The sequence below is a fragment of the Trichoplusia ni genome, chromosome 15 (genome assembly GCF_003590095.1).
Source record: "Trichoplusia ni isolate ovarian cell line Hi5 chromosome 15, tn1, whole genome shotgun sequence".
Classification (NCBI taxonomy): domain Eukaryota; kingdom Metazoa; phylum Arthropoda; class Insecta; order Lepidoptera; family Noctuidae; genus Trichoplusia; species Trichoplusia ni.
The window spans coordinates 63947-91338 of NC_039492.1; the positions used below are offsets into that span (position 1 = coordinate 63947).

The 27392-nt window shown below is 34.9% G+C and overlaps 2 non-coding genes across 2 annotated transcripts; both read right to left on the reverse strand.

Annotated features, from left to right (window-relative positions):
• Positions 1–1347: 1347 nt before the first annotated feature.
• On the reverse strand, positions 1348–1421 carry Trnav-aac. The gene has a single exon. It is a non-coding gene; the product is annotated as a tRNA-Val (tRNA).
• Positions 1422–26194: 24773 nt separating this feature from the next.
• Trnai-aau lies at positions 26195–26268 on the reverse strand. Its single transcript has one exon. It is a non-coding gene; the product is annotated as a tRNA-Ile (tRNA).
• Between the last annotated feature and the right edge of the window lie 1124 nt (positions 26269–27392).

Below are 27392 nucleotides of genomic sequence, written 5' to 3' on the forward strand. Positions count from 1 at the left end.
ACCAGTGTGCAATGTATCCCGATTCACATACAGCTGGACACAAAATTTCTACCCTTTCCTTGGCCCACATTTGTATAATAACATAAATAAACGAATTAAGATCTATCCGCTGACAAATAAAAAATGTAAAAAAAGAACATGTATGTGGCTACAGGAACTTGACTACAATGCTACTGAAAGTCTGCTTAAACCCTTAAAATAAAATATTATCTACCATAAAAAATGCGCTCCCAACACAAATCTACACACGAACACATACACACACCCACACATAAACACACATAAACGCACATACAGTTTTAATATATTGTAAGTTTTTTTATCATTTTTTATGTACTACTTTAATTATTATTTTGTTTGTATATTCTTGTCCTGTTTTTTATTATTTTATTTAATTTCTGTGTTCAATTTACTTACTGTTAATACTCATCCAAATAATCACCTTTGTCAAAGGATTTGAAAGGATGCTTTCCTTTGTTTTGTAGATAATGTTTAAAAACTTCATTTTATTCTCAAAATGCTTTGTTTTTTTTTTTTTTTTGTCTTAATGTTTCAAAAAATGTGTTGAAAATTTTAAATTTTTTATAATTTTTTTTATTGTATATATTTTTTTTTTCTCTTTTCCCTTTTCGCTGCTCTCTTTATTTTTCTAAATTTGCATTGTTTGTAGTTAAATACAAAATATAATGTGTATAATACTGGTGATCTGTGGCACAGGTTTTACCTAAAACAGACTCCAGTCTCTATGTCATATACAACACTTTTATGTAACCATAATTTTCTGATGATGAGAAAAATAAAGACATTTTTGATTTTTTTTTGGTTCTGCACGGATAGCTAAGTCACCAGCCAGCTGGTTGAGGTCACCAAGCTAAAGCCACTGCGCGTCGTGTCGCGGCCTCGATCCCCGCGTATTACACGCTATTGTGTGATCTAGCAATGCTTGTCTTGAGTCTGGGTGTCTCGGGCATTTAACTTGAATGTTTGTGAAAACCCCCGCTATAGGTTTATTTAATAACCATCGTGCGGGAGTTGTTTTTTTTTTATAAAAAAGAAATACCTTTTTAAGGGATTTTCGACTTCATGTTCATTTTTGTACGTCGGTTTAACCGTTTCGGTCACTGTTTTCCGCAAACGTTACTCTGCGAAATAACTAGGTAGGTAAAGAGAAAACAAAACATTTGTTTTCATTAGATTTCTCACTTTAACATAAGGTATCAGGAAATCTGCAGGTTACCTAGTTAAAATGGATATTAGGTAACGTTCTCCATTCAAATAAGTTGAAATTAAAATAAAAGTATCAAAATAAGTTTCAGTGAAATACAAAAAGCGGCTCCGATTCTGCGGTGGCCCATGAGGGGATCGAACCCGCGACCTTCGCGTTGTTAGCACGACGCTCTAACCAACTGAGCTAATGGGCCACATGAACATTGATGTGAAAAAGCTGTGTAGTATCTTAACAAGACCCCGATTCTGCTATTTACAACGGCCGATAAATGAATGGCAATTGAATTAAATTTGAAATTAATCCTATTCTCTTGAGCTTTATGCCAACACAATAATTGAAAATTTATTTTAATTACCTTAGGTGTACTGTCCCACACTTTCTAATTATTGTGTAGAAAAAATGCTTAAGATAAAACGAAAAGTGTCGTTTTGAGCCAATTTACATTCATTCATCGGCCATTGGGGCCCTGTTCCGAAAATTCTGTGGACATTTAACTTTTTCCTTACAAATAGAAAACCTGTCAAGTGCTATTCATGTTTGTGACTCGTAGTGGGTCAACCCCTAGCGGGCTTCGTATAAAGAAAAACAAATTCGTAACAAAAAATATGACCCATCACATCCATGACTGTACCGACCATAGCTTAACCTCGATGTTTTTTTCATTATTTGCTGGTGCATCTTTTGAGTATGGAACCCTAGAAATCATTTGTATTTGCATTTGTGAAAACAAAATACAAGTATATTTTAACTCTGTACCACATAACAAATTATATAATAAACGTCAAAAAGTAAAAAAAAAATACGTTTAAGTACAAATGGGATTACCATTATCATCGGGTGGTACGAGTAGTGAGAATAAAGATTATTTGTTAACTTGAAAAGGGTTTTTATGCAAAATTATTGTTTATATTCCATTTAAAATATTCTTATTCAAGTTTTAGGAAGCAGCTATGCTGTCTTTTATACGCAAGATGATGTTTAACACATAAGTTAGTCTCTCCAGTCTCCACTTAGTTCAATCATTCTCTTCATAGATGGCGCTAGTGGTCTGAAAGCGAAGCTGCTCGTATTAGAAGCTCTGTGAATTGTTTGCTACAATTATTTTTGATAATGAGCGTCAAAAAAGTACGTAGTATTTGAAATGAATATACAGACTAGACTGAACGAATAGACGACTGATGACTACGCAAAACTCACTGTATGCGACGCGTAGCGGGTCGAACCCCAGTAGCATTATATGTGATTCACGAATACATATTTTAAGTTTGCGTGTCTTTATGCAAATGACTTGAATGTTTATAAAACGTGGATCCAGACAGGATTTAGTTCTTTAGTTCGAGTTACATGATGATAATGCCTTTATTCTGCAAATATGGACATTCGGTATTCACAAAGATGACATGACCGTATGCAACACACGTGCTACGAGTAGTCATTGTGCTACGCGTAGTCAATACTACCACGCGTAGTAGCTGACGAGGACCATCGAATAGCTTAACGTTTTCGTGTTTAATTAACATTAACAGGTACCCAGTGTTAACTTTTTTAAATGGCATATTTTTATGGGTCTGTAATACGCGTTACGGCACCACTACGTCTGGCTTTCCTTTCTTTAACGCATAGGGCAGCCAGTGGCGTGCACAGAGATTTTAGTCAGGGTAGGCAAAAAGAAACGGCCAAGTGCGATTCTGATTCACGACTCTCACAGTTGGTACAAAATGTAAAAAAAGGTTACCCATCAAATTCACGACCGTAACAAATGATGCTTAACCTCGATTTCTCGGTGATCTATGAAACTGTTTACTCTCTAAATAACTATCAACGTTCATGCCTACAGCCGAAAGACAGACGGACAGAAGGCCAGCCGGATTTAAAATGTTGTGCGGTAAACTTTGTAGTTACATACCTAGTGTACCTAGCCAATGTATTTGAATATTAAACTTTTACAGCTATCTTTTCGTCACATCATTTATCATTGAATCGCAGGTAGTCAATAACGTTTACATTTCTTTAAACTTTTTTCTATTGACAACATACCTATCGTAATATTGTAACCACGTACGTAAACACGAAAATAACCTTTCCGTTGAACAAAGTAGGTACCAAGCGGGAAACCAATAAATCGTGTTAAAAGGTACTAAATAGATATATTTCTGTATTTTTTTGTAAATAAGTTTAGATAAGTGAAATAATCTAAGTATAGTTTAAAATAAATGGATAGGGAAACAGAACAAGCGATTTGTCTGTATCTACGAGCAACTCGTTAGATTTAAATCATTATGTTTTCTACGTATTGTTTTGAACGATTGACTCACCTTTCTTAATTTATGAGATGTCTTGCGTAGAATTATATTGTTTTATATTAAATTTACGATTAACTGTACCTTTCGTTTGTATCAAATTCAAAAAAGGCGTACTGCGGCCTTTCGCGATCACTTGTTTTTTGTCACCGAAAGATAGTTTTAAAAACGCACCAGTTTTTATTTTCTGTACACACACACCACTAGAACAACTTTCACAGTTAAAAACTTCCATTATTTATAATAATTATACAATTATCAACGATAAAATCTCAAAGAGATGCGTTTACGAAACGAATCAAACAAACAATAATAATGGCGTCCAGGGTTACCCAATTTGAAAAAATACCCATATATTTTACTTAATATTACCCATTTACCCCAAAAAAGTTGAAAAAGAAAAACCCGAATAATCGCAAGGTTTACTTGTTCATTTGATAAAAGTAAAGTATTTAGAATAAAACAAAGAAACTTTATTATTTTGGTTAAAATCAATGAATAAAAAATCTGACGTCGTTGAAAAATGACAAAGAATATTTTTTAAATGAATAACAATGAAACACATTGGAGAAAAACTATAGTCGTAATTTTTAAATGCTAAAAATATAATGTAAAAATTCCATACTCCTTCTTAATTACCCACCTTAGAGGGTAAATCTTTTCAGTTGGGTGGTAACACTGATTTACGACAAAATTTCGCGGTTGTAATAAAAAGTCACTGCCTACAGTTGTGTTAGTGTGCGTAGTGTTGACGTAGTGTGTACAAATGATTACATCAACACACACAACAGTGTTTTTGTATGACTACGAGACTTTCACACGCACACATAAACACTCCACTGAATCAGTTAGACATTTAGTTTAAGTGTCTATACGCTTGGTGGCGCTAGCGCAGCGTTGTTAAGAATGCAAAAATGTTCGTAGTAGTGTACTAGTATAAATGACAGATGGCGTTGTTTTAAGTTTTAAACACTTCACTTATTTAATTGTTCTATAATTAGATTAATATATGTTATGTAAAAATAATTATTAATATTTTAAATAAAATATTATTGTGAATGTCTGTCTTAGATTCTCAGGGTAGGCAGTGTCTTTTTGTCTTTATGGACTGCACGCCACTGGGCAGCAGTAAGCATTCTCCTTTTCTTTAAGTTGTCACTTCTATGAATCTTCCCGAGCTTCACACTTTTTTTGGCACATCATTCTTACCAAAATATAATGTGAATTGTGAACTGTCTATCAGGTTTTTAAATTTAATTATTAATTTCTAACAACTTCACTACCCATTATATAAGTGTAAGTAAGTCTAAGTAAAATCTCCTGACTCTACCTTCATTACGAAGGCAGCTTAACATTGCCGCTTTACTTTCGCCACATTTCACTAATACCTGTGCGTGTCACAGTCGCTCCCCCGCGCTGGTTTGACGTCATCGCGTCACGTGACGCTCTCCTGACGGTCACGGCCGGGGGCGGCTGCAGCTGACAGCGCCCACGTGATTGCAAGCCACCAGCCGATACAACCTTTACGTATTTATTAATCGAACTAAACGTATTTTGAGCACGTGACCTTTTAGTGATGCGTTTTTTATCAATCGACTAGGGGTTGTCGATTCACGGAATGTTATATAGAGTTCTATTTTTCGATTCATACATCTATACATATTATATGCCTATATTTGTATTAAAAGCATCGAAATTGGTTGTTGACGTTGAAAGCGTTACTGGGTCGGCTTACCACAACACTTTCACAGCTATTTTTGTAAGTCTTGATCATCACTCAAGTTAGCAACAGATAGTCAATAAGTTCCCAGAACCAGGAGTGTTACAGATTCGACTATCGCTTGACAGACAACGCCTCACGTATTGTGTCTTCCTTTATTTACTTAAAACCTATTCAATCGAAAATGTCAAGAACGCTATAAAAAACGTGAATCTCGTAGCAATTTTCTGGACCAACACAATATGATCTTGATTGAAGAGTTTGGGGGCGTTTCGAAAACACAACACCTGTTACTTAGGCGTGGGTTGTGATAAAATACACACCCACTCTTAGAAATTTACTTTTTGCCGCATACTTTGTATTTTACTCGTAAAGTGTCACCTGAAACGGCGCTAATTTAATTTAGTAACCTTTATCCCTAAATTGTCTGTGTGAAAAATTGAGATAGTACAAAGAACATAGAAGAAAGAAAAAAGAAATATTTATTTGTAAGAATGAAGTACCTACAATAGGTGGTTTTTTTGCCTCGCTTGTTTGTAGCCTCTTACATTCTACCGAATCGGTGTACAAAAATTTATATTGTAAAGAAAGTTCTGAAGTGCACACTGCTGTAAAATTTGTATACTACTCAGCTTTCATGAGATCGTAGTGCAGCTTCAGGGGCTTCTACGGCTGCCTTTCAAAGGAAATTATCTTCGCATTTTAAAATTAGAGACAAGGTATCGCACTGCAACAGGGGCTGTCTTTTACGACTGCATTGATATTAGGTAACAAAACAGCTGGAGGTTGCAACACATTGCCATGCGCCGACGCCAAGGCGCGGATGATTAAATTAGGATTATTCAGGTAGAGTGGTTGGAGGTAGGTGGCTACCCGTTTTCTCCCCCGAGTGTATGGATGTCCTCTGCCTTACAAAAAAAGGTCTAATAAGTAGTCAAAACTGCTACTGACATTTCCTAGACAGTTGTTAGTGGTAGGTAATCTTTTTTGAGTCTTACGTACACGTCGTTGCCTTTAGCCCCTCAAGCCTAGTTACATATCTGGAATCGTCCAAATGGAAAAGTCTATAAGTTTCGATAAGTCACGTGATTTTGACCTGTCATCTCTATACAATCGATCGTTCTCTGTTGACGTAAACGATTGTATAAATGTCACACTAAAGGGGCAACGCTATGCCAATCTCGTCCAAGTCAATCATTGGCCTAGCCTTTTCCCAAATATGTTGGGGTCGGCTACCAGTCTAACCGGTTTCAGCTAAGTACCAGTATTTTACTAGGAGCGACTGCCTATCTGACCTCCTCAACCCTTTTACCTGGGCAACACTTCTGACTACTTGTAACGACCGTCAAAGATGTAGGAATAACAGCCGGGACCCACAATTTAACCAGCCTTCCAAAACACAAAGGAACTCGTTATGACAAAGATGGTCACCCATCTACGGACCAACCGCGTCAAGCGTAGCTTAACCTGTGATCGAATCACTTATGCGGTTATAGCTAAGCCTCTGAGCTCCTCGTAAGATCGCTTAGAATCTCGTCCAAGTACAAAACAATATTAATACCGCATAATATCTGAGTATGTGACTAATGTAAGTTACTTTTGTAATACCTATTCGTGATCCGGATTAAACCGGAAAACTTGGCAGCGAGCCACGACACGCCTCTGCGTTTATTTTCATAACGAATTAACGGAAAATTTGTTTGTACGTATAATTCGTGATGCGGAAAACGTTATTGCGTTTTTAGAGTCCCGTATTATATGAAGTGGTATTCTAAAACCTTATGTTTTGACACAATTCAGTTTAAATCTGTAAATAGATCACCATAGGTTCTTCGTTCGTTTTGTCAAAAGCCCCTACTCGATTGACGAAAAAGAATGGGTCACTATAAGGTCTAAAGACTTACCTTCTGGCAAGCATGTGAGTAACGACCTTTCGTTGCCTACATGTTTGTCAAAGGATAAAGTCTGAATATATTATATTAAAAATTATATATTGTTAGTATCTTAGTTATTATCTTAAAGATAGAATATTATAAGTCTAATTGTAAAATTGTTAGGTTAATGAGATTAAGTCATTACGCCCACAAACAAACTGTGCAAACAGTTTTGTGGGGTTTATACAACGTAAATAAGTATAATGTAAACAGTTTAATAAATAATAAATAAAATAAAAAATAAATAAAAATGCACACATATTTTGCATTAGAGATGTGAGATGTCAATTCGTATCATTTTGACGGCATCCACGTATCATTATTGCAATAAAATATTTGATAGTCCATATTAGGACACTTTCTATGTTTACACCGTTACTGACTTCAAAAAGGTTTTCATTTCGTTTATATGTTTATGTTTGTTACCTCAGAACCTCGGATTGGATGAACCGATTTTTTTTCCTAGCCCACTGTGTCCCATTGCTGGGCAAAGGCTTCCCCCAAATCCTTCCACGATTTCTCTATTCTGGGTTGCATGGAACCGATTATGTTGTTTTATTTTAACTTTACGTGAAATACCTAGCTGTAATGTTGTCCCATACAAATTTCGTTAACTTGGATCAAAGGTCTTCAGATTTTGTTTCTAAAAAAGATCAAATAGATTCACGAAGACATGTTTTCGTTGTTAAAAAACTATTGTATAAGATACACTCTCATACAACTTTAACATTGAAAACCGGGTATTACAATCAAAATAAATCAGAAAACAAAAGAAATACTAAAAACATAGATAGAGCTATTTCAGTAAATCAGTGCGGTGCCCTTCCCACGCGATTTAAGGTCGCCGTGTGACGTCACGGGATCTTGTTTGAGGTCACGTTTCCTTACCGGAGGGGGGGGGGTATGGCGCCTGTAGTCCTGACGGGTAACCAGAACACCTCGTGTGATGATATGTCTAATATCGTTACGGTGATAATGGAAAAGGCAAGTGGAATCTGTGGGTAATTCTTTTGACGCAATTGTTTTTGCGTAATTTGACAGTTAGTTACGGTTAAAGGTGAGTATTTTTCTGTCTAACCTATTGTACATTCGTACTGTAAACTATTTAGTTTGAAACAGTGTACTTCGTGTTAAATCATGTCTTTTTTCGTTTTCCACAATTTTCTTGATTTAATTTTCCTGTATTAAGTTTTTCTTAGGTTCATTCATCGAAAACTTCAGTCTTCTAAAAGCTCTTAGTTTATTTTTTTTACCGATTTTAAATAACTAATGCTAATGTTAATATAGCAAAAATACCTTACCTACCATAGATAACCCAAAACTCTTTGTATTATTATCTACAGGTTTGTCATATGGTTAAGGCAATATGTAACAAAACATCCATCCTACTCAAAGCGCTCAATCAAGTCTCGGATACCCGAAGATTCAGAATTAAACGACAACCCAAAGCTAAAGGTTGGTAAGTATGTCGATGTTTTCAAGTTGTTTAGGCCCAATGGCTGTGCACCTACTTATCTTGGCCGATAGGGTACATGAGAGGTCTCAGGTGCCATGTTTTCTACTAAATGCAATCGATCATATATTATCTAATACGGAGCTTTGCTGTTTAAGCAAAGGCGATTCATTTTCCCTATAAGTATTGTTTGTTTTCTTTTTCACCAAATGATATCCGATATTCATTGGTATTTTAAAAGAGTTTTTATTACAGCACTTTTTTTCCCTGCTCACTAAATTGTTTTTGCTGATCAATATTTTTTGGATCTAAAAATAACTATAAAGATTCTTCCTTATCATATTTGTGCTTTTAAATTTTGCTGTAATCAGTCTTAACCCTTTCATATACCCAAACAAAACCACATTCACAAATCAAACATTATCTATTATTGCCACTATCAACCGGCTTTCATTCACTACGAAATGTAAACAGTGTCGGCCTCGGCATTGCGGACTCTCGCGAATCGATACAGCCGCCCGAATGTCAAGTTGAAGGGGGCGAGGGGTGACGGGGTGTGGGGGTAGGGGGGCGCTCTGACGTCATACGCCCACGCGGACCGCTGGAGCAGGGCGTGGATGTAGGTGGCTAGTATAGAGGGAGATATGCTGGAAATATATGAATAGTCTAGCCGATAAATAGTTGAAGCGTTTCTTCTGAATTAAGGTCCATTTTCAGCATGTCGTTCTGGCTGAGTAGGTGTAGAGTTTGGTTTTGATTCAACGCTTTTCCTTGCCTATATTTCTTTCGAAACTGTTATCTTTCTAGAATCAAGAATGAAGAATTTAGATCTTAATGGCTTTGGGTAAATTATTTTGACCACCCTAACAACTATTACCTCTGAAATAAAAATTTCCGTATCTTCAATCTTTGTATATATTTCTCGTTATAGCTTAGCTTTCACTGGTAGATATCCTAACTTACCCTTAAACTTTAGTCACGAGAATTCCCCTTGACTGTGACTCTGTAGCTACGCGACATTTAAACTTGAAAGTTTACAGCGAGCTGTATCTATAGATGACATTTTCATGATATGAGAGCATTTGTAGTTCAAACTTCTTACCTATTTTGTAAAGGAACTCGGTTTTTGTTTTCAAATCCGAGAACAACAGAGGAATTTGGGGGATGTGTGACATAATCAACCATTTTGCTGTGTTTTTCTGTCTACCGGCGTTTGGACTACATTCAATAGGAGTGGAATTTAACAAGTAGGTAAAGTATTATAGTTTTCTTAACTGAATCGCACAAAGCCGTGCTGCTCTGCGTTGAAAAACAAGGACATTTTTTATCTTAGACATAGCTTGTTTTACACATTCCTTGAGCCACGAGGGTTTTCAAACATTCAAAGCACATGTTTAAAGAAATACTCAAATAGAGCCTTTCTTTTACGTATTTTAATAAATATGGTCTACATATAAAATCAATTTCCATGGACAAAAACTCAAGTTTTTTTTACACGAGACATAGTTTCGTTTGCATTTTTTTTTTACTAAATTAGCTATGACGTCACAAGTCCAACGACATTTTTATCCCCGTTCCGTACAAGTTCCATATCTATGTAATTTCCCAAAGGGTAGGACCTATTTTCACAACTTGACCTCAACTATTACTTTGTTGATGAGACGGCGGAGGCCTGAAAATATTTAGGTATGATTGATCCAGTTTAATTCGGGATTTCGAATACAAGGAGGATCGTTTTGATTCCAAAGAGGATGAAAGGATGGAGCTATTGTAAGTCTATCCCGGTTTAGAACGCTACTGTTTTTCCCACGTTTTTACACACTCACTTTTCTTGTTTGTTTGACGTTCCGGTTGGATTTCTGCAACTCAATTTTGAGGCACTTCCCGATAAGCTAGCGGGCTGAAATTTTGCGGGTTGCTTCAAACCCGATGACAATGCCATTTACAACTATAAAAACGCCTGAACCTATTTTGATAAAAATTGAATGTAGTGCAATTTACTGTTTTTTTACACAAGCTTTTATGGTAGATACTTACTACAATTACTTAATTGGGTATTGTTTGGTCAAATCATATCCCATTTTTGACAGACGCTATGTGGGTCTAAAAGCAAGAGTTACATTTTCCTTGTATATAAATGATCTCATTATAACTTTATATGATATATGAATAACAATAAACAGAAGGAGAGTTTCCTAATATTTTGCAAGATTTCGTATAAAATATAATTTACCGATAAACCTGCGCGGTTGCTATGCTGTTTTTTTGTTGTCGCTTACGCGTAAAACCGTAAAAAACAAACTGCCATTCGCTTTTTAGAAATTATTATTTAGTATATTATTTTTTATTGTAATACTTTACCTTGAACAGGAATCTTGAAAATTTATCAAGTATTGTTAAGTATTTATCTGGAAAATAATTTCTAGGAAAACAGTGAAGAGGTTTGTTTTTTATTTTTACATAATTGATGTATAAATTGTTTTCGAAGTCTTATTGTTTTTGTGATTGTTTGAAGAACTCAAATAATATAAGACAATGTAAAAAAAAGTCTTCAGTAATTTTGTTTTTTCTATCAATTTTGTTTAATCTATTGACATCTTTCAGGTTAAGTTCATATAGCCGTATAAAGAAATAAGAATCAGAAGATTTTATTTGAAATTTTTATGTAACTACTAGCTGTTGCCCGCGACTTTGTCCGCGTGGTTAGAAGAAATTGCGACTATAAATTGAGATTTAAACTATCCTATCTCTCAAGTTGGATCGAACTGCACATGGTGTGCGAATATTATTATAATCGGTTAAGTGGTTTAGGAGTCCATTGAGGACAAACATTGTGACACGAGATTTATTGTGTTCGCGACTTTGTTCGAGTAAACGTCAGTTTTCCATGCATTTTTTTTACCAACACTCTTTCAGTGTAGAATCATGAACAAGTCACTGACAGGTTGAGAGTTTAAATAAACAACTACAAGAACAAAGAGGAATTTTTATACTTATAATATTATAATAAAACTATGTTTAGGTTAAATTAAATCTATACATATGAAACTAAGACTGTAGTGACGTAAGTTCCGTGCTCTAGGGAGGTTCCCCACCCGACGAGGGTCACGCGACCTTTGTAGACGTATTTCCGCTGTAGGTTGTTGCCAAGGTCATTTATATTTCAAGAAATACCCGCATAAACAAAAGAAATAAATGATCCAATTTTCAAATTGAGGTTGGCTAGTTCATTGGTACAAAGATCTAACTGTTTTAGCACTTTTGGATATTAAGAGGTATTGGTAGATTCTTTGAGTTATCTATTGCATTTCATATCATCATAGGAAATTACTTTACACAATATTAGAGTCAAAATTGTTATTGAACAAATTGAATTCATCTCGACCTTTTCTCAAAAAGCTTCCTCTCATTTATTTACGGAAACTTCTTCATTAGGCTCTTTATTATAAAACTAAATAATATTTATCTGTTCATAATACTCCAACTGGTTTATCGTTAAATTACAAAACAAAAACACAAAGAACCAAACGTTTTCAGCCTTGTAGCCTATTTTGAGTAAATGGATTTTGAACAAGTCTCCCTCACTGGTGCACCAACAACATATATACCAACATGTCTACGTGAGTACAGTTATTTAACGAGGGTTTCATTCCCTGCAATGGGTGGGGTTCGACCCTCGCGTCACGTCTGTCTGTACCCACTTCGATCTGCCGGTAATACCGGTATGGATGTTTTGGAGCTCGGCCTGTTGCGTGGAAAATCTTTAGCGAAGCAACAAAGAGGTTTGAATATATTCGGCCACTTTTTGGACGTACCTTATTCATGAATGTCTGGATCTATATGGAAACTGTGAAACTACGAGGAGTAGCTCATTGTTGTAATAAGATCTAAGTACAAAACTGCGCTTGATTAATTACATAAAGAATATGAAATTTATCTCAAGGTAGGCAAAGTTATCCAAAAAAATAAGATTGTCAATTTTCCTTCTTTTTTCTTTATGATTACCTACATTAAGTCCTGTATTACGTCACAACTAGTAGTTTTGAGTCACTATTTAATATTTATATATAATATTGCATCACTTTTACAGAGCTATTGGTAACGTCAAAAAATAGCATCATAACGCATGACGTGTCTATAGACTTCGTCACTTGAAAGCTTTACATTGCATCATACATCAATCATTTACGCTAAAATAAAAGACTACAGAATATTCTCTTCAAAAAACAGTTTTGTTTATTTATTCAATTATTACATTTACATGTTATACTTATGACATAGTGCAGTGTCTCACAAAACAGTACACACTGTCACAAAATTATATCGGTCTATTGCGTTGACCTTTTTATCACAGTTATCACTAGTACATTACAAGATTCCAGGGTCCGAATACAACTTACCTGTTAATCCCTTAGCCAAAACATCTCTCAGTAAAACAATTCGAATCCATAGTGTATTGTTTCTTATTATAGAACCACTTCCAAAAGTCACCATCCCTATACATTCGCATAGCGTTCATTTTTACTCATATTTCATATTTCAGTCTTTGTCAAAAAACCACAATGTACCTATAAATATTCAAAGGCATCTTCAAAAGATAAAAGCCCTCATAAAATCAACAGGAAAATCTGTTGGCTCCACACAATCTGGATGAAATTTCTTCAGCTGTTGCCAGGGAGAAAGGTTTCAGTAATTCATTGACCAACATGTAAAGCTTTGTGTATTATCTCGACCAAAATCTGAATTTCAACGATGTTATATTTTTGTCGAGAGGTTTAAGTTGTTAAGTTATAGGATGCTAGCGTTTTTAGGAGAACAGCGCACTTCTATACTGGATACCTAAAATAAAGATGCGTCAGTGCAATTATCCGCCAGAGAAAAATAGTGAGTACTTACGTAAGTTATGCTGTTAGGTTTGTTAAAACGTTTAACATTGTATGCACACTACAAATGTTAAAACCAAGAAGGAAAATCAGAAGATTCTCACTCATTAAAAGTGCTATTTAACTTTCCACATTTTCCCTCTTCCTGTACCCAAAAACCGCCCACCAATTTCCCTTTTTTCCATTTAACCTTCCAAAAAACCCAAATACATCCAAACCGCTGTCTCCCATACCTTAGCCACACCACACCACGGTACATATCGATCCGTAGCAGGCATGAATGGCGTTGACGTCACGCCGGGGTGCGGCGAGGCCCGAGGGTCTGCGCGGGGCGAGGCGGGCGGGGTGGGCTGGCGGGGCTACATGCCGCAGCCGGGGTGCAGCCTTGAACTTGCTGCATCGATCAGGCCCTGCACTTGAACGGCACTGAATAACACTGGGAGTTCGCAGACGGTGAACGGGAGACTTCCACTTTCCTATATGCTGTTTTGGTTTGGTTATTTCGGTATGTCTGTAATGTAGTTGAGGTAAGTTAGTGTACATTTTGGGGGTGAATTAGTGGGTATTTTACGAGTGCTTTTGTTAGTATTTTATTGATTAAGGTTGAGCTCTCATGGAATTGGCTTTGGAGATAAAGTACGACGGAGATAGCATGTAGAGGGCTGTAGAGGTGTTTTCGGTATTGTACAATATTTACACTATGCTTAATTGGTCTTTGTACGATTTATGAAATACCTTCTATTTCTAATTCCTTTGTGTATTGAGTGCCAAATATAAATATTTCAAACTAAGAATACCCTCCAAAAACACTATACAAAAACCGATTACCCAGAAACCGTTTCCCGTCCAATCAATAAAACCCATCATTTCAACAATACCAAACAAAATCATCATCAAATCCTATCTCAAACATTTCCTCTAAAACTGACGCAACGACACGTAAATTCTGTCACGCTGTGGTATTATTACATCCCTCCGTCACGTCCCTACGTTCTGCATTCGTCATCGGCGTCACCGTCTGTGTCACCAATGTCACTAGCCCTGCTTCGCTCACCGCGTCGTCATATAACGTCATGCGATAAGACGTCGTTACTCAAATGTTTTTTTTCTTATGACATTTGTGGTTCAGGACACGTCAATTATGTTATAGGTAAAGGGTGTTCTGTGAATTCGTTTGTTTTTTTACCTGATGTGTTTTGAATGTATGCTGTTGTTATTCTTGGTAAACACTTTAGGGCAACAATTGAGATTGTTTTGAATAGACAAGAGGTATAGAAATTTTCTGTTTCTCTCTATCTCTCTCTTTCTGAGAGATAAATCTTATAGGTCTCGTACAATTAGCATGTTTTTCGACGATTCTTGGTAGCTGAGGTGAGGTAACACGAAGAAGACAGTTTTCCTTAGTTGTTGGTATTTAGGTATTATTGCACAACGAAAATAATTTTGCCTAAGTTAGAAATGTTTTTATTAAAAGATTCTTTGATAGCCTAGCCACGCAGTTTATTTTCGATTTCATATGCCTGTTACGATGCAATTATCACTATCCAAAACGAAAAAGATAACATTTTGAATGAATCGGCGCACCTAATACATTTTTCGAGGGTGTGTAAAAGAACGTCAGAAACTCACAGGCGGTTCAAACTCTATCACAAATTTATACATTAACTATTAGATAAGTTGAAATGACTAATTGCATATCACATAATTGCAACCACCTGCATTGCACGTTATCGCTACAGATAGGAATTCTTTACAGATAACTAGAAGAAGGTAATCGAGTCGAAAAGATTGTTTATTCTCGTTATTGTCGGTAAAAATATATTTAAAGTATTTAAACTACATTTTTATTTATTAATAGAGCCGATTTGTTATTAAAAATAGTATGTTATTAATTAAATGTCATGGCTTTTTATTTACTGAGAAGTTTAGGTAACATTAAAAACATGTGAAACACGCATTATGACGACTGCTATTTTAATTTTAATTAAGTTAGTGCATATTACGCAAACAGTTGCAAAACGTCAAACATGGTTTCATCATTTAAGAGATCCTGATCAGTATTGTTACACAATGACTCATTTAATTACTTGCATATAAATTGATGACAATGTTTTACATGATTATAACAACTCAAATAATAAAATACGATCATAGAAGTTAGAGTAACGCAGTATTAGTATTTATTTTCTAATTTCTATTATACTGAACCTTTATAAAATTAGTGACTGAGATTTAGCAATTGTTTTAATTCTTACGAAAAAAAAATTGTTAAAAATAACTATTTAATTATTAACGATTAAAATTGATATTTTCGTATTTCTACATCCATCCATGAAAGAGTTCATTTTCAGAAAGCATACCTGCATTTAGTTCACATAGCGATAGACATCCATTCATTCAAAACCTCGTAGCACTTGTAGCAACAGGTAAGCAAAACTGCTCTTAGAATGCGTTAAAAATCACTCAACATGTTTTTTACTAAGATCCTTGAAAAGATAAAACTCTAGACCTATTGCTATGATACTAGCAATCTGTATTGGTTAGTTTTTCTTATATATTATGTTTATGTGTTTTTGCTGCGTCCTCACGCTCAAACGGGTGGACCGAGTTCAGAGAAATTTTGGATTGAGGTATATGATATATTGGATTATCTGTCTTCGTTTAAAAAGAGAATTTTTCACCTAAAACCGTTATCCAGGTGAAGCGAATTCTTGAGCGACAGCGAGTTTATTAACATTGTTCTATTCCCTTAAATTCGCTTACGTACTTTAAGAAAAGTTTAAAATGCAAATAAAATCTACAAGAAATTAATTGCACAACATACATTTTTATTGTTCACCATTTGTGTTGTTAATGACTTCCTATTCGATTTTCGCAGTTAAGCGGTCAGATCTTTTTATCACAATGGCGTAGCATGCGCAGGCGCCGATAGCGTGGCGCACGTCGCTCTTGTCACGTACGCTAGGCCCTTAGTTTTGTACGTCTCAGACAAATGACTTACGAAATTTGTTGATATTTTCGATTCTTATTTTATGGAAAAATAAGTCTTTGACGTTTTAAAGGTAATTAAAAAAAAAAAGATATTTTATTCAACCCGTAGAGAGTCAATTACTGCCTTATAACAAAAATGCATTAGGCTGAGTACCTTATACTTCTCAATGAAGTAGGAATACGAAAACTAGTATAAAATATATAATTATTTACGGAAAGATAGTCAAGACTGTATAAGATTTTCACAAGTAAAAAATATTTTAGGCATACCAAACAAGGCGACTGTCCACGGAAGACCGGATTGTTATTAAATATTTAACAACCAACGAACAGGTAAAACGAATAAAAAAACCTTATCGTGGAAATTTTATAATCTGCTTTCTTAAAAGCTGAGTAATTCGTAGCGCGTTAATTAATGACATAACATACAAAGTTATTAATACAACGATTAAAGTAATGAGGTGTGATTTCACATATCTACTGCAGGAAGGATAACATCTAATTTACGTCATTCAAATCAAGACAAAAAATTATACTAAACTGTATAATTTTTGGACTTAAAGAAAATACCTATTTTTATATTCCTCTATGCTTGTCATGCTATGTAAGAATGTCGGAGACCAGATACCTACTATTTAATAGGCGTATATTGAATTCCTCAAATATATGCCAATAACATTATTTGTAATGTGTCCTACAAATAAGGTAACACGGAATACTATTACTGAGACTCTGCTGTTTGCCCGTCTGTCTAGCCCTTCGAGACCAGGCTGTATTTAAGAACCGTGTTAGCTACAGTTGACATTTTCATAGATTAAGTACTCGTATTTGTGCTGCCGCGATAACAATTAGTACTTAAACTAAAGATCGAAGTTAGGCGAAGTTTGTTACGATTGTAAATCTGTTATTGGTCTTTTTATTGTCTTGAGCTTATTTACATGGGATTGGAAGGGTTTCATCCGAGAAGTCATACGACTTGTTATTCAATTATTCCAGGTCTTTTGAATAGTTAGAGATACTAATGACATAAAAAACCTAATGATTGTCTACGCAACAACATTTACCAATTAATTAATGAATATTTTCGAACGGAATAATCCCAAGCCTTAACCTGAGGTTCAAGAGTAACATTTACTTTTAAATACTTATTGATAAAACCAAATTACAGTCCCATGTCATGTTAAATGACGTGAGTAAGTCTTTGTAAGTCATGTGGTATCAAACTGTTTGATACAGATAAACATTATGCTTAGTAAATAGATAAGATATGGATAAAGAACGTTCTAGTTTCAGCTAGTTTTTGAGATTATTTGGGCAGGTTCTTGGCTGATACATTCAAACATATGTGTTATATAAAGGATGTGGAAAATTTAAGCGAAAAAATAAGAATATTTGTCTGATCCAAGCACAATAAGTCAAGTTAAAACCAATTACTTGAAATATTGATCTTTCCTTGTGTTAAATGACTATAAAATATATAAGGAAAGGCAAGTCCCATAAAATTCAGCAATCCTTAAGCTTTTTTCTATTTAGCTAGCATAGAAAAAGTATTAGGTTATATAGGTAAATACACCGTGATTTTTAGTCGTCTTACAAAAGCAGCCCAGTTCATGTATCCAATAACACGTTCATGATAGAAAAATAGGTATTTATGAGATTTGAATAAATTTAAAATGCATTTTTTTTTCAATATTATGATGCAATTATAGTTTTTTAGAAACACAGCTCTGTTGCGAGCGCGGTCCAAGCCTTGTAACAATAGTGAGGGGCGCGTGCGGCGGCGTTTTTATCATTTTTAAGAGAGAGTATTTTTCAGATTTCTCTTGTAAAATTTTTCGCAAATCCGCAAAACATTTTAATGCGTTTTTTGATATCCGTCGTTAGGTAGGTCGGTAAGGCTTATTAATCAACATTTTAAATTATCTATATTTGAGTAACAAAAATTTACAACTGTAAAAAATTATCTACAATGACATTCAAAATATAGAGCCGTGCATTTAATAAGTACAATAGGTACAAAACTGTCGTAAAATCACGTGTTCAAGGTGTTGTGAGTTGTGACAATACTTAGCTGATAAGTGAGATACGGTACCGCTCCCAAACTTGCGCATGATTCCGTTAAGCCTATGATATGAACATGAATATTTGCCGTTGGAAACTGATCCATAATAGCAGATTATACATGCCCCACAGTTGGGCATAGGCCAGTTTCCATATAGGAAAGGTGATTAATGCTTAGCCTTTTCACCTGGTTTCCTGTTTGAAAACAGGTCTCTTTCAACGGGAGTTGTAATAAAATCATTCAGTATGAAGAATAATTCGTCTTCTAGCGCTGCCTCTCCAACCAGTGAAGGTTAGCGGTCAGCTTCTTCTTCGCTAGCTATCCCGGTCCTCTCCCTGAAGTACTTTAACTAAGACGTTTTCAATGATTTTGCCGATGGTGACATATCGTATAGGTTTGAAATACTGAAAGGATGGCACATGCCCAGCAATGGTCCCTACGTAAGCAATATAGCGACGAGTAAAGAAGAGTCTCTTGGTAAAAATGCGAAAACAGCAATAAATTATTCAGTAGTGTTTTTGATAGTTACTGCGCGTAGCGTCGTCCTGCTTTTATAATATACTTTAACTTTTGAAGCTTTTAAAAATATAGGCACTATTAACGACTCAAGTAGGTCTAATGCATTTATAGATCGCCAATTAATAAGTATAACATCATCACTTTCTATCGCGTTGTGATTTTAGGATTTCGCATCAAAGGGTAAAAAGTCATCTACTACTGAAGCTCCGCTGTCAGTTGGTCCGTCAGTCAGGCTGTATCTTATGAGCTGGGATAGCTAGATGGTTGACAGATGTAGCTACGGCAAGAAATATTCAAGAAATTAAGCACTATTGCTGCGATTATAAATCTGATGGATGGACCAGTTTATGTGGCAATTTTTTCTTCTATTAGTGTGAACCTTCAATGTCACAAGTACAACTTGCACTTATCCAGTTTTACGTTAATTAGAGCAAAAGACCTGCAGTCATCACCTTCCATACTACATAGTAACTATCTTAATTACGTTTAATTAAAAATATCTCAGCTATAACACTATCGGCGCCATGGGGTGATCCTCACGATAAGTACTACATCACACCACTCAGCTATTATCAGATCCGTGAAAGTCAATCAAGAAGCACGCGCTCAGCATGCAAGGTAGAGCATATTAGAAACATGTAAAGGTTATCTCTTAGAATATATAGGAGTTTTTTTTTATTCTCGCTTAAGGAGGATAAAATCCGATTTGAAATCTCGTAGATTCATATTCCAAGGGTAAAAAGGGAACTGTATAATTAGTACAAAAAAATGAATGCTTCTAATAATTTGAATTCTAATTCCATTAATAAGGCCAGACTCCGAAATTCTGCCCAACAGTCGGTTACGAGGCTGTATCTCATGAACCGTAGTAGCTACATAGTTAAAAGTTTTACAGATAAATTTCAGTTGACGTTACAAAAAAAAAAGGAAAATAAACATCGAGGTTAATTAAAGCAATGATTGTTTAAATCATAAATAGGACTTTTTTCACATATTTGTTTTTTTAAGCCGATTGGTACATTTCTATAGGCGTCTCAAGTCCACTTGGACTTCAACGGTTTTATTAGGCCACTTCTAGATCAAATCTGACAGAGCGTGGTGTCAGGAGGTAAGGGTTGTAGTTGGGGACACGAGACTGAAGAGTGCAGTCTATGTTCTAGAACTACAATAGAGTTTCTACTTAAAAAAGGAAAGTGTTGGTTGAAAGGAAAGGTTGAAAATTATATCTCATTAGGGAAATTAAACCGTGGAGAGGTGAAGAGTACTTTATAGAGTTTAAGGATTCCAAATAAAAAAATCTAGTTAGACCGTCGGGTAGATTTCAAAGAAATATATAATTAATTTTATGTAGTCAAATAAAAAGTGGACTGCCATAGGCTGATGATGATGATGATGAAATAAAAAGTGTGTGATTGTCATTGAAAACGTCACTTGTCAGTCAAACGTGTACTAATAGATTTATTTAATGACGTCAACTTCTTGTATCATTTTAATTTTGGAATTCATTTGAATACCTAATTGAACGTAATTAATCATTAGGTTATCCTCCATCAGTTTTCCCCATTGATATTAATTGATGTGGTCAACGGTGACATAGTTTTTGGTAACAATAAAAACCTAATTATTTCCAAAAACCACGAAATTGAAGCCCAAGCTTGTCCGCATCCAGGAATAATATCCAAAAACAAATTTGGATGCGATGCGTAGTTTATTATTGTAGTGGCACTTTTTATCACTTATAGTGCCACTCCAAGATATCGGGGCGAGGGTAAAAGTCATGTTACGTAAACAACGTCAATAGTTTTCCATCACGTTTCAATTTCATGATTGATATCCGTACATAATATTAGGAATACGTCACTGGGGCCTGATAAGGTATCGTTATCAGGAATTGATTATTAGATACACTAAGTACAACAAATACTTGTGATAACGGATTACATTGTTTTGATGATAATGTTTGGCAAACTGAGTCAAAATAGATCGATATCTTCGGAATGATAAAGATATCTTGGGATGGTAATGAAGTTAAGTGATGATTTTATGACTAAGGTATTTGGGTGACTGTTCCGATTCGTTCAAGGAAAGATAAAGAGAGACAGTTACTATTTGTATTTCTGATGATGATGCTATCCAAAGCGTGGTGGACAAGTTCATTCCTTTAGAAATATTTAGAAAATTTAGCCAATTTCCTAATTTCGTCATATCCAGTTTATTTTAGGATAACTTATTTGATTCTTACCTAATCCAAAATAAATCCTTATTTTGAATGATTCTATCGTTCCAATAGACACTTTGTTCAACTGAAATATTTCTGTGATTTTTATTCTCTATTCAGGTTGAAACTTTTTGAATGAGATAAAGAGTTTCTAACTGCCCAGTATACAAAATCATTCATGCTTGACCTTTTCCTATAACCAGTCGATACATTATCAGTCTTTAATTAACTCAATAATTGTATCAAGTGCAGACGTAATTTCTCCGTTTTGTTTACCCTTGCTGTCACTATGCGTGCCATTGTTTATTTTATGTCATGTGCTTGATAACTTACTCAGATTTTCTCTAAGTTTTATGTTAATGGAAATTTTGTAACAAATGATGCATAGTCATGTCTTTAAAGGTCATTATTGTGTAAAGATTTGATTTGTCGATTTTTGTGTATTAGGTAGTTTAGGTATCGAAATTTACCTATATTACACGACAATATTTATAAGCTTAAAGCCATTTTGCAATTTGATTTTCCCAGCATCCTGTCTTGAATAAACTTGATATGAACTTACACAACTTACGACCAGTTTTGTAACATAAATGGTGGTTTTCCCTTTTGGGAATTTTAGCTAGTAGTTCATCCAGTTGCAGATAGTATATTAATATTTGTCTTTAAAGATTTTATACCACAATATGTCCTAAACATTGCTGTGTTCTGTGTCGTATGTCTAAATAAACTAATGTCTTAAAAGACAGGTAGCTATGCGGACCGGGTATTGTGGTGCCACTTTGAAAAGCCTATGTCTAGCAGTACACCGCGATGTGGTATGTTATCATAATAGCGTCTTATTTTTAATACCATTTACCTCTTTTTGGAACTTTAATCGAAATGACTTATAGCGTGAATATGACTTATTATAGGTACCTAACTACATCTCTTTCAATAATACTCTTTGTTTTTCTTTTTCCCGAACAGAATAACAAAATGTGTAATGTTTTGACTACCGAGTGAAAACACGCGGTACTTTCTAGATACGAGCGATCACGCAGGAAGTAAGTGTTACCTAGTGTTATGATAAAGTTATAATTAAACTTTATCAAACGTAAATACAGTTGTTTGAGCTGACTCGTGTAGTTGCATAACTAGATGTGAAGGTAGATTGTGGATGGTCTTTCATGAATGACTTGTTCTTATGCGACATGACACAAAGATTTTTTTGCTACATTTAGACTGCAGTTAGGTATCAATCTAGAGAAACCTATTCCAATAATTGGGCTAAAAGTTTGTACAAAGATTGAAACACAGTCAAGTTGTGTACCAGTATAAAAAGTACTTTGCTTTGGATAAAATTTCGATGTGTCTTGAAAATTTGGATTTGAAAAAAAATTCTCATAGCACAGGTAGTACTGTGCTATTCACCAACGACTGTGTTTCAATCTTTTTTACCAACAGTACATCACACGCACAAGACATTCAAACTTAGAACAAGCATTCGTGGACCATACAAATGCTTGTCTTATGCGAGGATCGAACTCGCGACAAGACCTAGAGTGGGTATTGTATACCACTTGGTTATCCGTGTAGAAAAAAATTAACAAGTCCAAGCACGATAGAACAAGAAAATTATAGTAATCGACTTTGTGTCAAAATCAATCACTGATTTTGTCTTGATTATTCTTAATTGCTCAGTTACTAATTATGCTATCTTAATCTTATATCTGCAAAAAGATAGAACAAGGTCAGTGGAATGACTGCATGCAAGTGTGTGACTTATGACTCAAGGTATTGCGACAAGATACAATATAGGCCAAACCATTGAACCTGATGTTATATGGTCTATGCCTCACTGGGATGATTTCAACAAAATCTCGTAGATTTAGATAAGTTTTCCTTTCGTCTATACTTGGCTGTCGCCTTCTAATATGCGTGATCGTTAAGTGTGTTGTAGAAATCATTTCTTCAGAATAGTGTAATATAAATATGATGGATCTAGTGTTTTCTTTATTGATACCCACATTTATATTATCAAATTATAATAAGTAACCGTATCCAAACCGAAATCGCCGGAAACACACTCTCTTGCGCCATTCTTTTAGAATTTCTCTCTGACCTACAAAAACGAATCACCACATAAAAATTAGAGCACCAAAAACGGGTAGCATCAACAAAACCCTAGTACTTGACGTCACTACCACGGTTACCATGGCAACCACCTTTATCGAGTATTCCATTTGATTAGGGGGTTAATATCCCTCGCTATGGGACCTTCGACCCCGTTGTACTAATTCTGGCACCTCTAGTTATTTATAGCTTCGTCGCACGCGTTGCGTACTCACAGCCTATTTTTATACGGTTCAAAGGGTAACAGGTGTCGGGAATTACGATGCAGTAAGAGATAAAGATAGACTTGAAAACTGACTTTGTTTATGTTGGAGTTGTATTTTTAACTTTGTCTGGGGTGGATCAAAGTTCGTATTCGCTCGTGGACTTATTTTTTTTTGTTGGCCTGCATTTTTTTAATTGGTTTGTTGTTTCCTCTTCAATTAATGTACTTAATATTTCAGGGTCCACTTGTGAAGATGTTTCAAAAGTTTTGAAAATTTGGTCTTTACCATTTCCTTGCTCTTGAAATTTATTTACTGGCATTCTAAATGCAACAACTGATTATCTCACGTCCATATTTATGCTCTAAAAGAAAATAATTCGGATTACAGACCTAAAGAAATGTCTACAGATTTATTACGTCCTGAAAAAAACAAATGAAATTAATCGAAAATTTATATTCCTCGGAATTTTTCCTTTTGGAAAATTAAATAGATTTAAGTTTGTCCTACAATAACTATACTATCTTCTTTAAAATGAAGATCCTTAGATAACAGTTTTATTTACAATTCTTTAAGTGTTTACGTTAATACACTGACACTCTACATAATAAGATCAAGGGCTGTGAATTATTAATATCTACTTATCACGCACTTTACCTAATTTATTTTAGAGGACGTACTTACGTGTATTATTTTTAAGACAGCATCTAATATTTAATGTAAGTTTATACAACAACGAACTTAAATTGTCAATAAATTATGGATGAATAAAATAAACGTTTTAGAAGTTCTTTAAGTTTTCTCGCGATACAGATTTTTTCATTAACTAATAAAGTGGTTTTATGTAAGTATGGAATGTATTAAAACACAGCCTAATCTTCGGTTTTACCAGCCCCGAAAAGAGTTATGACTCTGCGCATGTATTTTCGTAGCAGTTTATTTAATTACTTTTAAGATGCTGTAGGTTCTTAATGCCAAGCCTAACTGAATTTTCCTTTAAATTAAATACTCCAAAATAACAAACATCCATGGGCTAGAGACTGGGGAGTTTTTGGACTTGTTTCCATGTCAGGCATTAACAGAATCTATTCTCAAAACGTGGACAACATGAACTCAATCTAGCTCTACAATCTTATATCAAGAAACATGAACACAAAATACGACCCCCTGCAGTCTTAAATCATACAAGACCTACCTCCCTATAGGTGACATAAACCCAACGGATAAAAATACGGATAAGCGATAACCCGACCCGAGGGGTCTAGATTCGATTCCGTCTAACGCAATGTATTTTTATCCGTTATCAGTGTTTTGCTCGATGTAGGAGGCGCGTGGGGCAGGGGTCAGGCCCCGAGATAGCGAAGCGGTTACAACCGGTTGAGGTGATGCGTGCGCGCAGCTTTGTTCGCAGTAACGGCGACATGTTTTGCATCATTCGTCGTTTTGTACGCATTTTTCAGGTAACTGACATGGCTCAAGGGAGAAACATCTGTTAGTGTTTTTTGTTATCAACAGTCAAGCATATCTTTTTATCATGAGGAAATTTAATGATGGGTATTTTTCGTTTAATATTGTACAATGTATAACAGTATTGAATACTGCACTGGTTACTAGGATACGACTCCTTGCACTAGTAAGTTTCATATACTCATGATGATCTGCGCAAGACAGCTGGCAGGAGTTGGATGCGAGCAGCCGAAGATAGATCTCGATGGCGAGCAATCGTGGAGGCCTATGTCCAGCAGTGGACGAATATAATGATAATGATGATGATGGTGGACTTGGCAAGAAAATAAAACATTTATTTTTATACTGTTCTCCATAGTGAAAGTTCAATATTAGCATTAAAGTCTCTAGCGAGAAAGAAACCCTTCTTCCTAGTTACGATGAAAAAAGGCAGATGGTAACAGGCCTTAAGGAATATATACTACGACTTTGTGTAACGACCTTTTCCACAATGGGAACAGTAGGCGCATGGATAATTTTAAAAATTGGTATAAGGATAAAAACGGGGAGAATGTGATATGACCAGTACGCCTGTGTTATCACTGTTAAGCTATTTTCAAACTTCTAATCTATATTGAGTAATTGCTATCTGATGGATATCTTGGTTTACTTTACGAGGCAAAGGTCGTATCGAACATGTTGACATACATAATTATTTGCAATTTAGTAATAAAAGATTGTGCTAGAAAAGGTAAATTTCGCTTTGAGGAAGTTATCGTTTGTTTATGAAGATTTTGATTAGAAATATTTTTAGTAATGAGATATGAGTAATACAAAAATTCTAAATCTTTTTTATTAAATTTATGGTAACTTTCAATATTTCTTTCATACATCAAAGTTTCATAATAATTCATTAATTTTCACACACTTAATTATCTGGGCATAGGTATAATATTCCCTATTGCAAACTTTTAAAAACAACTGCTCGATTTATATTTTTCTTACAGTAATGATTTCATCAGAAAATATACAAACATCAATGAAATAAACAACAATAGTTGTAATAATTTCAACAATTATACACAAATAAGTGTCTGAAAATTTCTAGTGATGCAAAAAGATTTGTGGCCCATGAGGGGATCGAACCCGCGACCTTCGCGTTATTAGCACGACGCTCTAACCAACTGAGCTAATGGGCCAGTTGAATTTCACGTTGAAAATTGTGCTTCATACTATGTTTATTGTACAAAAATATGTTAAATATATTTTATTATGAAATTCATAATAACCCAAATAAAAAAATATTGTAGTAAAAATGATTAGATACTAAAAACAATATTTATGTTATTGTTTAGTTTAGCTTCTATAGAAACAAAATAAAGATCTAGAGAATTGGCATTAGAAATGTTTTGATATAAGTTTTATACATTAAGTTTAGTTGTAATCTTTAGTTCTTATTGTGAAACTCTCAACTGTAGCACGATATAGATGTATTAATAATATTATTAAACTGGTACAGATGTACTCATTGTAATTTCAGTTACAGTTATAGGCAGGAATAAATACTATTTAAGTAGTAATTAATATTACTACTTGAAATAACGAGAGAAAGGATTCAATAAAAATACATGCAAATCAAGCAAACCATCATCATACTCCAGCTAAAAAAATAATTAGATAATTCAAAAGAGCTATCGGCCCATTGAACTAAAATCACACTAAGATCAGCTACAATACAAACAGTGCCATGACCCCGACTGCTAGACACGTTATCTGTATTGACACTAACTTGCCAATCTGCTGGCAGGAGGCATTTGCGTAAGCGCACTATCATACAACAAAACCAGTATAAAATGGCCCTTGCACTCCCAAATATTCTCCCCTGTAACATCCGCTTCTAAGATAGAGAGGAGAGAGAAGAAGGTCAATAGCAATTGGTCGCTGCTATCAGCTCAGTAGGTAACGTGGGGGCTACGATATACCCACAGCGTCAGTCGGTGGCGGATCGTCGCCGGCTACGGACCTCCAAAGGAGAATTTATTCAATTTATTATGAAAATTAAATATCATTAAATTAGTTATGTAAACAGGAAGGTAAATGATTCAGTTACACATGCCGCGATGTTAATGATATGTGGTCAAGGTCTTGGATTTATACTATAAAGTCGGTATTCAGTCAGAATTATAAATAAAACGGGTTAATTTAAATCAAAGTATTTAACAGTATTCGTTAAAGTAAATTGTAACTTCAATACAATGACAAGATACATGAAACACATAGGTTCTGAACCATACCGTTTTTCGTTATGGATTCCGAGAAAATA